The sequence below is a fragment of the Physeter macrocephalus genome, chromosome 5 (assembly GCF_002837175.3).
Source record: "Physeter macrocephalus isolate SW-GA chromosome 5, ASM283717v5, whole genome shotgun sequence".
NCBI lineage: Eukaryota > Metazoa > Chordata > Mammalia > Artiodactyla > Physeteridae > Physeter > Physeter macrocephalus.
Genome location: NC_041218.1, coordinates 90,454,308 through 90,468,951, shown reverse-complemented (window position 1 = coordinate 90,468,951; position 14,644 = coordinate 90,454,308). Strand labels below are relative to the sequence as shown.

At 39.0% G+C, this 14,644-nt stretch overlaps 1 protein-coding gene across 2 annotated transcripts in view; it reads right to left on the bottom strand.

Moving 5' to 3' along the window:
• LHFPL3 (LHFPL tetraspan subfamily member 3) overlaps nucleotides 1-14,644 on the bottom strand; it is a 583,489-nt gene that overhangs the window by 212,996 nt on the left and 355,849 nt on the right. The gene's annotated exons all lie outside the window — the stretch shown is intronic.

Genomic DNA, 14,644 nt, shown 5'->3' with positions numbered 1-14,644 from the left:
TAGAGAAAGCCCGTGCACAGCAACGAAGACCCAACACAGCCAAAAATAAATAAACACAAAAAATTAAAAAAAAAAAGTATGCCAAGTTTTCAGGCTTTTTTTTTTTTAACATCTTTATTGGAGTATAATTGCTTTACAATGGTGTGTTAGTTTCTGCTTTATAACAAAGTGAATCAGCTATACATATACATATGTTCCCATATCTCGTCCCTCTTGCGTCTCCCTCCTTCCCACCCTCCCTATCCCATCCCTCTAGGTGGTCACAAAGCACCGAGCTGATCTCTCTGTGCTATGCGGCTGCTTCCCACTAGCTATTGGTTTTGCATTTGGTAGTGCATATTTGATACAAATTGACAGACTGTCTTCCAGAAAATATATACCAGTTGTCAAACCCTGCAACATTGTTTCAGAAAGACCATATCTCTATCTCCTAGTCAACTGTGGATTTTTTTTTTTCTATTTTGTGTTCTTTGCCATTTTGGTAAGGGAAAAATTAAATTTCATTCATATGTATGTATATATTAGAGAGGCTAAACATCTACAAGTCTTTACCAATGGTATTCCCAAGATGGTTTGCTTCATCCAATGTGGTTGTCAGATAATTTTAAAAAATACCAGATATGCTTGGTAAAATATCTTCTACCAGAAAACCATATGTGCATGATATGAGAAGTTTCTTGATGACTTTTTACTACATCTTTGCTTTTACATTAGATATACATAAATTTTTTTTCACTCCTTTGGAAGCCAATGATGAATTTTTAAAAGTAAAAAGGTGATAAACATAAGGCTATGACTTCCTGACTTCACACCTGTTCATATGTATAATCCTTTTCTGCACTGAAGTGTTACTCTCAGATATTTTTGAGTTTTTAAGTGTATCAGGAATACTAACCTTTGGTTTGAAAATTTCCCCCTGATCTTGGTTTTTGCCTTTAGAATTAATTTGCAATGTCCTTAGAATAGAGAACAGTTAATAAACCTAAAATGACTAAGTGAGCATAAAAGCAATAGAGCTCATGAAGCAAACATTTGACATATCTGACCAGATAAAAAATTGTACTCTTCCAAACTTCTCAGTCTTCTTTGCTGGCTCCTCCTCATGAGCTGGCTCTTAATGTTGGAGTGCCCTAGGCTCAGCCTCAAACAACTTTTCTTCCCTCTACCTCTTCAGCCCCTAGCCAAAGATCACCTCATCTGGTTTCAGGCTTTTAAAAAACACCCATATGCTGAGGACTCCCAGGGTCCATCTCTAGTCCCATCCTTTCCTCTGAACTTGAGACTCATACATCCAACCACTTTGGAGGGACATCTCAAATATAACACGTCTAAAAGGGAACTCCTGGGTTTTCCTCCCAAATCTACTATCTGCACAAACTCCCTCATGCTTCAAATTACTGATTTAGCTGCTCAGGTCAAAAAAACCATGTGTCATTTGAGACTCCTCTCTCTCACACCCCACATTGGATCCTTCAGCAATACCTGTTGACTCTGCCTTCAAAATATATCCAAAATTTGATTATTTCTCACAACTCCTTTGTTATCACCCTAGTCCCAACTAGCTTCATGGACTACCTAGATTGTTGCAACTGCTTCTCAGTTGCCTTCTCTGCTTTAGCCATCGTCCTTCCCAGCTTTTTTTCTACATAGCAACCAGAACGATGATCCTTTTAAACCTTAAGCCACGCTATGTCACTCTTCTGCTCAAAACTCCCAAAGGGGGCTTCCCTGGTGGCGCAGTGGTTGAGAGCCCGCCTGCCGATGCAGGGGACACGGGTTCGTGCCCCGGTCCGGGAGGATCCCACAGGCCGCGGAGCGGCTGGGCCCGTGAGCCATGGCCGCTGAGCCTGCGCGTCCGGAGCCTGTGCTCCGCAACGGGAGAGGCCACAACAGTGAGAGGCCCGCGTACCGCAAAAAACAAACAAACAAACAAACAAAAAAACTCCCAAAGGCTTCATATCTCACTCAGAGCAAAGGCGGGGAGTAGCAGGAAGACTCTGCAGGACCTTTTCCTATCTGCTGCACTTTTGACTGCATTGCCCATTGCTGTCCTTTCTGCCCTCTCTGCTCAGCCACACTGGTGGCTCTTATTTTGAAGACACTAAGTTTTCTCTGCCTCAGGGCATTTGCAGCTCCTAGTCACTTTCCTAGAAAGCTCTTCTCTTAGATGTCCAAATGGTGAGTGCCTTCTCTTCTCTCTGCTCAAATGTCATCTTCTGAGGCACACAGCCTCCTAATCCCTGGGATTCCTTATTGCTTCTACTCTGCTTTATTTTGTTTGTTTTGTTTAATGAATACATTTCTGTTTCTTCTTCTCTGAATTGCTCAGATCATTGATTCCTTTTTCTTTCAAGTTTTTAGTGTTTCCGCGTACCGCAAAAAACAAACAAACAAACAAAAAAACTCCCAAAGGCTTCATATCTCACTCAGAGCAAAGGCGGGGAGTAGCAGGAAGACCCTGCAGGACCTTTTCCTATCTGCTGCACTTTTGACTGCATTGCCCATTGCTCTGCCCTCTCTGCTCAGCCACACTGGTGGCTCTTATTTTGAAGACACTAAGTTTTCTCTGCCTCAGGGCATTTGCAGCTCCTAGTCACTTTCCTAGAAAGCTCTTCTCTTAGATGTCCAAATGGTGAGTGCCTTCTCTTCTCTCTGCTCAAATGTCATCTTCTGAGGCACACAGCCTCCTAATCCCTGGGATTCCTTATTGCTTCTACTCTGCTTTATTTTGTTTGTTTTGTTTAATGAATACATTTCTGTTTCTTCTTCTCTGAATTGCTCAGATCATTGATTCCTTTTTCTTTCAAGTTTTTAGTGTTTCTGTTACGGGTTTATATGAATGATTTATATTGGGGATACATTTACCCTTCATTGGAAACATTTTCTACTAATTTTGATTTGCATTAAAATTTTGTTTATGATATCCCCTGAAGCATAGAAATATTAAAATTTTATGCTGTCACGTGTGTCAGTCTTTCTTCCTTATAGTTTATTTCATTGCTTTTATGCCTTACAAAGTCCTTTTCCCCTTTCAAATTTAATAATCACACATACTTTCTTGTAGAGTATTCTTTTTTAAAAAAATTTCATCTCCTCTATTAACTTTAATCACATTTTCAACATGCAGCCAAGAATGACGCTTTGACAGTAAGCCATAAATTTACACAAGCAAGCACTGTCACTTTTCTGCAGTAGCAGCACTGAGATAACACGAGAATTGAGTATTTTCTTTCTTGTGCCTTTCTTTACTGAAGAGCAATAAAAAAAAAAGACCTGAAAGATTTATCCATACCTCAAATTCATTTGCCATAAATCTCTCAAAATTATTGCATTTAATTTTGCTTGGTTTATGGCAAATAAAAAAATCAAATTAGTTCCTCAATTAAATTGTTAAATGCAGATTTTTAAAGATCACAGTGATGACAGAACTGGTACATGTTTCATCATAATACACCTGCTTATGAGAACAGACGTTAAACACTAAAAAGGATTTACATTTAACATGGATCATTTGCCATGTGGGCAAATACTTCCAGTTTACTCAGAGCTAGAGTCTTTACATGGTTCCAGAGGGATGTCTTGCAGATTTTGCTGATTACTCATTAAACAGTTGAAACACGTATAGACATTATTTATCTTACAAAGCTTACCCACAGCTAAACAGACATAAAAATTAGGTAAATCTATGGGCAAGATTACGGTTCTTGGAAAGGTTAAAAGTCACCTATATTTTTGGTAAGCTTTTCCTTGTGAGCACGTTTTAAAAGCTGAAAATATGAAGTGCTGGAAGGTCACAAACTTAACAAGCGTGTCTTGTCATCCAGTGAAACACGGCATTACACTGCCATGCAAAATCTGCAACTTCTCCCAACAGGCCATGCAGAGACCAACATGGCTCTCTTCGTATAGCAGAGACAAGGTTTTGACTCTTCTCTCTCTTCAGTGTGATCTCTGCTCCCAGGACAGTTGTATCCCAGTACATTACTCATGGAATAACACTGTATACATTCCTCCAAGAGCCAGGGAGGCTATGACAGGCAGCCACCATATCTGCTTTCTAAGCCACAATAATAAACTCTCCAAAAAGTGTTAGGCGAGAACACATAACAAATAAAGGCAAATAATTTTATACTTAATATTCTATTTCGGAACTTCTCAAGGCAAACCAACAAGATAATGCTAATTTAGTGTTTTCCAAGAACTTCATACTATGTGTGGCTAAGTCACTTGGGACCCGTGTATAAACCCTTTTTATGTTTTGCTCAAGTGTTTAAAAAAAAAAAAAGTCTGATTTAGTTCAGAATTCAAGTCATTCCTAGCCTTTTTAAGATATAGATCCTACGTAGAGGATCTATAATTCAGGCTGTGAATTTGCAGGGCGTCTGCCAGATGTCATAATGGATTTGTACGTAAATGTAAACTCATCAGTAAGTGAGTTATCACTGCAAGGGATTAACATCTATGGTCAAGTGAAAGAGGGGGGAACGTTATTTCATTCATATTAGAAATCAAAACAGCCTTGGGAGAGTCATGCAGAGAAATGACCACATTTTCTCCTTTACTCATTGGGTAAAGAAAAACACACAGGAACCCTGAGGGCTCAGTTGCTCTAAAGAGGGCAGCAACAGGGAGCCATTCCTGGGATTGACCAAAATAATGGGAGAAGAAGAAAGGTGAAGGAAAATAGCACAGACTCCACGAGGGTTCATGATGAACTGAAAAGGTGTGCTTCTCTTGAGTCCACAAACACGAAGACTAGATTAAGTTGTGATTCAAAAACACAGGTTTGGGACTGAGATACTTAATAATTTGGCAGAGAAGGGGAGCAAAGCAACCTGGAAGTTCCCATTAAGTGCTAGGCACACCCTAGCCACATCATGATCTTATGATGCTGATTCTCTCATCGACTGTATAAAATGTGGGGAGAAGAGTCAGAGCTGGTGCTGCCACTTTCTAGCAGTTGACCTTGAAGAGATTGTTCATTTCTCTGAGCCTTGTTTTCATGTCACTCACTCTTAATCACTTATTCATTCATCCAACATTTATTGATCATATTCACTGTGCCAACTACTGTGCTTGGAATCAACAACACAAAGATGAATTAGGATATGGACTTTGGCCCCAAGAAATCCTGAGCCAAAAGGGCGAAATACCATACCTAGCAGGTAGATTATAAAACAAGATGGTTAGTGCAACTAGGAGAGAGGAACTCTGTGAGCCCAGATCATTTATCCCGGGATGATATTCAAAATATTTAACATCTTGTTAACATGGTATTGCTGAGTCACAAGGGAGGCAGCCATAAAAAAACCAACCTACTGAACCATCAGTTTGGCCCTTCCTGTGCCTATTGGCTGGATGTCAGCCCTGCAGACATCCCATCAAGTAGGAAGTTTGCATGAGTAACTATTGCAGCAGCAGCAACAACAACAAAAAAGATGCACTTGGGAATTAAAGTGAATAATCTAAGAAGGGAAAATATATTACAAACAAATTCAACACTCTCCCACTTGCTTTTATAAATTGCTCTTTAGTACTATCATCATAATCAATAAAAGTAATGGAAGGAAAGAATAATTCTTTCAAAAGAAATAGGAACATTGATATTAGTAGAGAAAAAAATCAGACACCAATTCTCCAACTAAATTATAAAACGTGTATAATAACATTTTCTGGGCTGTTATTAGGAATAAATTAAATAACGGATGGGATGTAGACCAGCTATTTCAGTAGTTAGCACCTAGAGGGCCCTGAATAAATGGAGACTCTTAATGTCTTTTTTTACAGATGAGGAAACAGACTCGAAGAGGTTAATTAATTTGTTCACGTTTACATAACTAGTGTTGAAGTCAGAATTTGATATCATTATATAACCATACAGTGGAAAAGTCCATAGCTTTTCCTTGTATTTCTTTAATCACTAAGTTGTAAGTTGCAAATTTAATGACGTGTTAACCTTCGTTACTATTTACCTTTGGCTGTTTCGACAAGTTCAAGGTTGTACACTAAATGGATAACTAATATTTGTTATGCTGATATTTGGTCCAATTACAAGGCTTTGGAGGAAGACTGGCTAATCTGACCGCAAGTTCATCACCCAGATGACATCGATCCTGCTGGGGCAGCTAATTTAAATTATAGGCATAAGCACCCAGGAGGATGGAAGCAGCCGCTGGGTTGTGAGCCTTGAAAAGTCAAATCTATAAAGTGACAGCAATGGGCCATGGCATGTGATGTTTAATACAGGCAGGGAGCATGACAGTGATTTGTGATTATAAGAATGTGGCATAGCCACCATAAAACATCTTTATGTGCTCTTATATATGGGTACTGTGTAAGCCAATTAAGGATTTTTCCCCACAAGAAAGGATAATTGTAGGAGGAGATGATTTGCACTGGAAATCTGCACCTTTAAAAAGGTTTCACCTAAAATCATTTAGAAGCTATAGTGGAATATTTCAAACAGGATTTGTAAAGATAAAGCAAGGTACATCTGCAATGCATTTGGAATCTGTGGTTTTATGCCCAGAGGAACTCCACGTGGGAAACAGAGCTCAGCAGCAGGAGTCCTCCTCACCTCAAACTGAGCCACCCAGTCTTCTCTGATAGTTAAGAGATTAGGAAGACACCTGTCGATCTAGGCACTGGAAAAAGTCAAAGCAGCAGAAAATCAATTCTTTCCTCAACCACGAGTCCATTAGAGATAGGTCATTCTTTCCTCATGCATCTGAAATAACACACCTTTGAGCAGAGATAAAACATATGTAAAGCTTCACTAAAAAAAAAAAAATCACATTTTCTTTCATTCAAGTTATGCACAACAGATACATGTGAATTAGGGAGTCTATACTCATAGCTCTTACTGCCTTGGACACAACTCTGTCTTGATATAATTGCTTTGTAGTTATGCAAAGCAGAGTTTCTGTACATGGACAAGTCAAAGTTACCGTGGAGACTACAGTTTAGAAATTCCTGGAATTTTTTTTTTAAACAATTAAAACAAATCTCAATATGGTTGTATTTTTAAAATGAATGGATTATTATAATTAGAACCTGATTTTTAAATCTCTGAACCACGTTTTCCTCAACTTCTGAAGAAAATACTTTAACTTCGGAAACAATTCAATGTCCAGTCTTCATGGATGGACCCACCTGCTGAGTGTTCTGATGAAAACTATACAGAAAAGCCACCAGTTAATTACAGATACACAAACCGTCACTTTCCATTAGATGCTACATTTGTAGATAACAAAAAATGTTTCAATAAAAACATGACCTATTATTTCCAACATAGAATGAATTACCTCTTTTGAAAACTAGTTTTATAATAGCAGTCTGGGACAAGAAATTCATAGCTAGTAAATTAGTGATTAAGTGCTAAAGTTCATTCCATGAATAGTAGGGCTTTTAAGAAATCTGAAACTCAACATTCATTACTTTAACAGGACCAGTAGAATAGTAGCTATGAGTATGATACATCTGTGGCTAGAATGGCTAAATGTCTGTCAAGGACTCATAATTCTCTTCCATGATAGAGATAGAGGTGCTGCCAGGAAGTGACTTCCCAGCCAGGAAGAGACTTTCCAGCCAGGGACCACATTTCCCAGGCACCCCTGCATCTAGGTGAAGCCCTGGATTAATTCTCACTAATGGAAGTGATGTGTTTAAACAATTAAAACAAATCTCAATATGGTTGTATTTTTAAAATGAATGGATTATTATAATTAGAACCTGATTTTTAAATCTCTGAACCACGTTTTCCTCAACTTCTGAAGAAAATACTTTAACTTCGGAAACAATTCAATGTCCAGTCTTCATGGATGGACCCACCTGCTGAGTGTTCTGATGAAAACTATACAGAAAAGCCACCAGTTAATTACAGATACACAAACCGTCACTTTCCATTAGATGCTACATTTGTAGATAACAAAAAATGTTTCAATAAAAACATGACCTATTATTTCCAACATAGAATGAATTACCTCTTTTGAAAACTAGTTTTATAATAGCAGTCTGGGACAAGAAATTCATAGCTAGTAAATTAGTGATTAAGTGCTAAAGTTCATTCCATGAATAGTAGGGCTTTTAAGAAATCTGAAACTCAACATTCATTACTTTAACAGGACCAGTAGAATAGTAGCTATGAGTATGATACATCTGTGGCTAGAATGGCTAAATGTCTGTCAAGGACTCATAATTCTCTTCCATGATAGAGATAGAGGTGCTGCCAGGAAGTGACTTCCCAGCCAGGAAGAGACTTTCCAGCCAGGGACCACATTTCCCAGGCACCCCTGCATCTAGGTGAAGCCCTGGATTAATTCTCACTAATGGAAGTGATGTGTGACACTTTCAGGGCAAGATGACTCAGCAAAGAGTATCTGTGTTCTCTACATTTTCTGAGAAGATTCTGAGACCTAAGGACAGGGGTAAGCAAAATACAGCCTGGGGGCCAAATGTAGCCTGCTACTTGTTTTTGTAAATAAAGTTTTATTGGAATACAGCCATGTTTAGTCATGTTATGGCTACTTTCTGTGCTACAACTACAGAACTGAGGAATGGCAAGGGACTATACGGCCTACAAAACCTAAAATATTTACTCTCTGGCCCTTTAAAGAAAAAAGTTGCCAACTCTTGCCATGGGGAATATTGGAGACAGAGTATGAAAGGAGCCTGTGTTCTTGAATCATCATGAGGAGGAAAAGTACCTGATTAGAAATACCCATTTGGGGTCTGAAGGAGTGAGAAAGAAATAAACTTCTGTATTTGAGGCATCCTAAAGTTTTTAATTAAAAAAATTTTTTTGGTATTGTTTTACCATATGTTCAAAGAGAATTGGAAGGCCAAAGTTTTTATATGGCTGAAAGAAAGAATGCTTAGATAAAATTTGGTGCAAAACTGGCTAATATCTCCGGGCAATAAAAATGTAAACTCTATCTTTTCTATGGGACAGAATATGGGACAGAAATTAATTTCTATCTCTACTGGACAAAATTCATTGGATTGCTGTCAGGCAAGAGTCATTTCCATCACTATTAGTTTTCTAAAAGTTATTACCTATCTGCTAATCAACAGTAAATAGCAAATTAAACAAAGGAACACACTCCTACAAAATCAGATACTCCCCAGGCAGTTCTGCTAGCTAGTATGTCACCTAACACTGAAAACACATGCAGTAATAACTTTCGTCTATTTCAAATTTTTGTTGGTCTTATAGACAAGGTGAATAAATATGGTCTGGGTGACCGAATAGTTGAACATCCAGCTCCAAAGACCTCTTGTTTACATGGATCCAATTCTAGGATCATGGCATTCTATGATAGTAAATACAAATTTATCTAGGTAATACATCATGAAATCCCAGCTCTTTCAGTTCTCTGGTTGTTCTCTTTTAACATAAAATATGTAGTTTCCTAAACTTGATCTCCTACATGGTAACCTGGAAAATTTTGGCATTACTCTAACTCTCCTTGGTTTTCCCGTGACAGTAAGGCTACTAGCAGGGCATATGACTCTTTACAATTCTGCATGTTGTATATGAATTCTGCAACCAGATGGTATAGCCATGTTTCATTTGAAATTCACAGCCTGGATCTATGCTCAGTGAAGGATGGCTGAGCCTTGGCTCCTCCTTCAGACAGGGGGTTCCAGCCAGAACTGATACATGGTTTTCTTTAGCTGAATCCCTTCAGATAAAAGTTCCACTCTTCCTGGATTGGAATGCTAACACTGGCTGCCCAAAGATGTTGAGGAAAAAAGAAAAATTCACAAAGATTCTCTCTATGTGTCGGATATCTATTACTTCTGATGTGTCTTCTCTCTCAGTGTATGAGTTTGTCTTCTAGCATATAGTTAAAAGAATTTGTTTTAAAAAATCCCTAAAAATTTCAGATTCAAATTCACATGCATTGTAAACAAGTTTGGCTATAACTCAAGAGGTTGAACCTTCCAGCTCTTGGGTTTGTGATCAAGGTTATTATTTTATTTTATATTCTGAAGTTAACATTTGGAAAATAGGCATTCAAATAACCATTTTTTTAAAACTGTGCCAATCATGGTTGGATTTGTGAAGAAAGGCTACATGAGGAACTGGGACTTAAATAAATTGTGGTGAAAAGGAAAATATTTTCAAACACAGATGAGCGTGACTTATTAGAGGTAACTGAGAGAATCAGTTCAAAATGTCTAAAGACTCTTTCTGGAAAATCATACATTTTCATTTAAAACTTTAAAGACTGATGAGCTACTGGTAATCATGCAGAGCTTTTGCTGTTATTAAATTATTCTGATCCTATATTTGGGAAGATTGACTCCACCAACAGGCTCCATCAACATTTACAACCCCCAAAAGAAGAAACTCCTTTTCCTTCTTTGCAAGATGGTTGACTATTCATTCGTTTGTTCACTATTTTGTATCATTCATCCAATAAACATTCATTAAGTGCCTATAAAGCATCCTCATTGCCCTGGGAGTTGAGTGTCGCCTACCACACCCCACGGGGCACATAGTTAAAGAGAGTTGATTCCAGAGCCCAGCTCCCTGAATTTGACTCTAGACGTCTCCATTTATTAGCTGTGTAACCTTGGGCAGGTTATTCAGGTTGTTATGCTCTGTGTCTTCATCTACAAAATGGAAATTAATAATAGTATTTACATCATTGGGTCTTTGGGAGTATTCAGTGAGATAGACTATTTTAAAAGCCTGGGGCAGTGAAGGTAAATAGTGAGTACTGATATACTTCTGCTATAATAATTATCTGTAAGATGATTCAGTTCAAATGTATCACCAGAACTGAACCAAACACAAGCCGTGTCCTGCTACCACAGTTATTGGTATCTATATATTATGAGGGAAACATGTTTTAGATTTATCAAATACTTCTCCCTGTCCCCAGCCCCAAATAACATACAAATATCTTTTTCTCCTCTCAACCAAGTAAACAAGACAAAAAAGTCAAAACATAGGCATTTTGGATTCCTGAATTAATTGCCTGTCATTCAGAGAAGGGCAGTGCGGATGTCCTGCTTTCTCAAATGGTTGTCTAACGTGAGTTAGCTCAACTAGAAATATAGCCATGGATGTTGTAACTATTTACAGACTCCAGGGAAGAGGGCACTTGGGTGGAATGGTTAGGACCACCTTCCCACTCAACCAGTAGAATGATGCTTCTGGAGGCCAAGGAGATTTCTGTGTGTAGTTTACATCTATATATCCAGCTGCCATCACCACCTCATGGGAACCTGAATTTCCTTTCACACCATATTAATTAGGTTCACTGTGCTCTGGGTCCAGCAACTTCATGGACCATTGCTGCACCATCCTTAAGCCTGGCTGATATCAGTGCTTACGTGATCTCAATACAGAGGTATCCATCTCATTAAGAAAGTTAGTTGTACTAATAGAAACGTGGTGTCTCCATGACCACAATGCCAGCCAGAAGCAGCACCAGTTTTAAGATTTAAGTCCATCCGAGTTTACATTCGTAGGTATAATATGGAGACGCGTGGCATCTAGTTTTAGGGGATGTGCTCTAGCATAATGAAAAGAAGACCAGAAAAATGGTGTACACTGGAGTGAATGACCTTGGGAAAACCATTTGACTTCTATGTGTTATGCAAGATGAGATGAATGTGTTATGCAAGAAGAGATGAACAACCCAAAGGGCTGTGCTGAGGCCAAATGTGGAAGATTTTGAAAAAGAAAAGAGCTATGCAAATGTGGCTATTAATATAACCTTCAAGGCAAAGATGAAAGTCGTCATGGATGATTTAATTGACACTGACTAGAGAGTAATCTAGTTCCTTACGCCTCCACATACAACCGAAGGTGACTAGGAAGTTCACATTGGGTTGTTTATATAGCAACTTTCTAACCCACTCTGACATGAAAATCATGTACCTTCTGCTAAATTTGCATCTAGTTGATAGAAATAGACAACATGGCATAGTACAAACACACAGCCTGGTATGACTAACACTCTCCCCCATACTGACTGAGGAAAAAAAATCCTTTTCTTTTTTTTTTTTTCCAAGCTACAATCCATTGGAAAGAGATCTCAGCCTGGAGCTGGTGGTGGGCAGAGTTGGGCTGGTTGTGCTGACAAAGCAGATGGTAAACGGATCACTTGTTGTACATCGGGTTCAATTAAACAAAAAGGGTTGCTGTGGGAAACGTGAAGGCCAAGGAAAGGAATCAATTTGAAACATCTCATAATTATTAAGAAGAAAGTGACAATGAGGCCCTTCTCTGGGGGCAGTGGGCCAGCAGGGCACAGCAGGGGACCACTTCTAACTAACTCTTTCTCTCTAATATTAGAGCTAGTTGGCTCAGAAGTAGGGATTGTGGCTAATCCAGACCAAAGCAAGATAGCTTTCTATGGTAGCCGCCCAAACTCTTCCCTGATTTCACTGTCTGAAATTTTGAGAAGCAGCACCATTGCGTTCAGTTGCTTATTTAGAACATTGCACTAAGATACTCATGTTAATGGTTTCAATTCTCGTGTTGAAAAGTAGTCACTTTGGTCTCCTTCAGGGCCTCAAGCCATCCCCCTAATCCTACTAAGAATTCCCCTACCACCGTGGATTCAGGTCATTAGAAGCATCCAGAAAAAAACATGTGCCTATACTGTGTGTTATGGAGCACTGCTGGCTGGCATCTGAAAGTTCCTGACCTGCTGGTGCAGCCTGGAATTTCCTGGTGAGAAGGAAAGAGCACTGAAGGGCCGACAGAAGATGGTGGTCCAGATCCTGGCTCTACAACCTGGGTGCCTTATTTAGAAGTACCTCCTATGTTCCAGGCACGGAGGGAGGCACTGGGTATCTGAGATGAGGCCCACCACGGAGGAGCTGACAGTCTGTGGGAGCATAGACAGGTATAGAACCAGACACCTGAAATGTGGTACTTACATACCAAACCATCAGAGCAAGCCAAAGGCAAGGAGCGGATGAGGCACTCTGCCCGCCCAGAGCTGGGCCATGAAGGATGAATGGGGTTCCAGACACAGGAAGGTCATGTGCAAAAGCATGTGGTGTGCTCAGGGGACCAGATGGTGGAGGTAGTAGGACCTCACTGAATCTCAGATTTTCCACTGGTAAATTTCTATCTCATAGGCCTGCCTTGAGAATCCAGTAAGGTAATGTTTATTACACTAGCTCTATATCTCTTCCAGTTTATCTCAAAGTAGGGTTTGGGGAATCACCTGTATCAGAATCATCTGGGGTACCTGTCAAAAATCCAGATCCCTGGGCTCCAATCCAGACACCCTGAGTTTGAATCTGGGGTGCAGCCCAAGGTGGTGACTTTTTAATAAGTACTCCAGGTACTAAAGATGGAGAACCACTGATGTTGTCTATAGTGATTCTGAGCAATTCAGAGATGAACTAACCTGATTTCACAGACTCACTGAGTAGATATAGGATTAAGTCAGCATGTTTTCAAAGTTGGGAGTGAAAAAAAGATCAGAAAGATGTATGTGTACATATATGGGGAAATGTATTTCCCTAAAGTCTTTCTTCTCAATCTATCTAGAAATGCACTTGATATTTAAAAGAAGTCAGAACTGAGAACTCGGAATAATATATATATACACAAATATATTTAAGGGTGCCTAAAGTGCTATATGCATATTTTCTGATCAAGTCAGCATTAAATACCAAGCAATTCTAACTGCAGGGCAGCAAGAAATTTGAGAGCTCTCCATAATATTACTTGAAATCATGTATTATTTTCTTCCAATGAACACTTTATGATTTAATATTACAGCCTTTTTTTTTCTGCCAAAGGCGTAGCATTGAAAAAAATTGTACTAGTATCTATGGAAAAACACTTGATTAAATGGGCCCACATATCACTGTAATTGCTTTCTACTGGCAAGTTAGTAGCCAAATAAAACGGGATGTTATTCAACTGTCAAGACTTAGAATTTACTATCATTAAAGCAGTTCAACTTGACTGTGATTGTGGAATTTTTCAGTACGGTGGAGAAGAAAAAGTTTAAAGCTGTGACCTGTGAGCTGGGGAAGGGGAAGTCTGTAAGAGGCCAGGAAGGAAGCTCCAGAGAAGGAAGATGACAGACAGAAGGGTGGGTGGCAATGAAATGCACAGAGAGAGCGCCAATTATACCGGAAAGAGTGTGGGATTTGGAACCAGATCTGTATTCACATTCCGGCACCTTCATGTATTTGGTAAAGTAATTAGTAATATCATTCTCAATTTCTTCAGAAAAGTGAAGAAATTATTGTCTATCTTGCTGGGCTGCTATGAGGATTCAATCTCTGCCAATACTAGATGTTTAGTAACTAATAACTATTAAAATTAAACACTGGTGTTTCCAACAGAAATGTAAAAAAAACACCCTAGATTTAATTTTTAATCCTCAGAAGGAATTTCAGCCAATAATTTGCTGCCTGAAGAATCAAACTTAAACGTTGCCTTTCCAATGTCATTAGTTACACATGACTTAGAACAGTTGAAAGTATTGATAGGCAGGCTTAGCAGAGCATGCCTTCAGGAAGCAGGGTTCCCTTTGGCAGCATTTCATTTCGTCTGAATTCTTCACAGGCGAGGTTCTGCCAAGAGCTACTGCTTTTAAATTATGCAGAGTTGGAAAATATGTTGATGATGGGATATTTTGATTCTTAAGAACCA